General features: G+C 31.9%; 1 non-coding gene across 1 annotated transcript; it reads left to right on the top strand.

The window, feature by feature from the left end:
• Window positions 1-294: 294 nt before the first annotated feature.
• Window positions 295-402, top strand: LOC112760728 (small nucleolar RNA R71). Its single transcript, XR_003181155.1, has one exon. It is a non-coding gene; the product is annotated as a small nucleolar RNA R71 (small nucleolar RNA).
• Window positions 403-1,883: the final 1,481 nt, after the last annotated feature.

The raw sequence follows: 1,883 nt of genomic DNA, 5'->3' as shown, positions 1-1,883 counted from the left end.
TCCATTCAGACTTTGGGAAATCATGTTGACTTGCTGAGTCAACACTTTGTTCTGAGCCAATATGGCATTCAGAGCATCAATTTCAAGAACTTCCTTCTTCTGAGGCGTCCCATTATTCACAGAATTTTTCTCAGAAGTATACATGAATTGATTATTTGCAACCATGTCAATAAGTTCTTGAGCTTCTGCAGGCATTTTCTTTAGGTGAATGGATTCACCTGCAGAATGGTCCAGTGACATCTTGGAGAACTCCGACAGACCATAATAGAATATATCCAGAATGGTCCATTCTGAAAGCATGTCAGGAGGACACCTTTTGGTCATCTGCTTGTATCTTTCCCAAGCTTCATAGAGGGATTCACCATCTTTTTGCTTGAAGGTCTGAACATCCACTCTAAGCTTGCTTAGCTTTTGAGGAGGAAAGAACTTAGCCAAGAAGGCCGTGACCAGCTTATCCCAGGAGTCCAGGCTATCCTTAGGTTGTGAGTCCAACCATGTTCTAGCTCTGTCTCTTACAGCAAAAGGGAAAAGCATGAGTCTGTAGACTTCAGGATCTACTCCATTAGTCTTAACAGTCTCACAGATCTGCAGGAACTCAGTTAAAAACTGATAGGGATCTTCTGATGGAAGTTCATGAAATTTGCAGTTCTGTTGCATTAGAGCAACTAATTGAGGTTTCAGCTCAAAATTGTTTGCTCCAATGGTAGGGATTGAGACGCTTCTTCCATCAAACTTGGAAGTAGGTGTAGTATAATCACCAAGCATCCTCCTTGCATTGTTATTATTTTCGGCCATGTCTCCTTCTTTTTCGAAAATTTCTGTCAGATTTTCTCCAGAGAGTTGTGCTTTAGCTTCCCTTAGCTTCCTCTTCAGAGTCCTTTCAGGTTCAGGATTGGCTTCAACAAGAATGTTCTTATCCTTGTTCCTGCTCATATGAAAAAGAAGAGAACACAAAAGAAAATATGGAATCCTCTATGTCACAGTATAGATATTCCTTATGCAAGTATAAGAAGAGAAGAATATAAGAAGGAGAAGAGGAAAAACTCGAACACAGAGAGGGAGATGGGGTTCGAATTTTAGGTGGAAGAGAAGTGTTAGTAGATGAATAAATAAATAGAAGGAAATGAGAGAGAGGGAATTTCGAAAATTAATTAAAATAAACAATAAAGTTTAAAGTTAAATTTTGAAAATTAAATTTGAAATTAAATTAAATTAAAATTAAAACAATTAGTTAATTAAAAAGGAAATTTGAAAAAGAGGGAAGGGATTTTCAAAAATTAGAGAGAGTTAGTTAGGTAGTTTTGAAAAAAAGATAAGGATCAAACAAAAAGTAAAGTGGTTAATTGAAAAAAAAAGATTTGAAAATCAAATTTGAAAAGATAAGAAGTTAGAAAAGATTTTGAAAAAGATGTGATTGAAATTTATTTTGAAAAATATTTGAAAAAGAAATTTAAAAAGATTTGATTTTGAAAATTGAAGTTGATTACTTGACTAACAAGAAACAAAAAAGATATGATTTTTAAAATTTAAAGATTGAACCTTTCTTACTAGGCAAGTAACAAACTTACTATTTTTGAATTAATCACATTAATTGTTAGCATTAAATTCGAAAATATGAAGTAAAGATAAGAAAAAGATTTTTGAAAATTAATTTAAAAATTTTCGAAAATATTAAGGAAAATGAAAAAGGTTTGATTTTTGAAAAAGATTTGAAAAGGATAAGATTTTAAAATTGAAAATTTGATTTAACTCATAAGAAACAACTAGATTTTAAAATTTTTTGAAAAAGTCAACCCAAATTATCGAAATCTTATGAGAGAAAAGGGGAAAGATAATTTTTTTGATTTTTGAATTTTTAATAATGAGAGAGAAAAACATAAAAA

Source organism: Arachis hypogaea, chromosome 16 (assembly GCF_003086295.3).
Source record: "Arachis hypogaea cultivar Tifrunner chromosome 16, arahy.Tifrunner.gnm2.J5K5, whole genome shotgun sequence".
Lineage (NCBI taxonomy): Eukaryota > Viridiplantae > Streptophyta > Magnoliopsida > Fabales > Fabaceae > Arachis > Arachis hypogaea.
The sequence above is the reverse complement of the archived record's forward strand: the minus strand, read 5'-3'. Positions and strand labels throughout refer to the sequence as shown.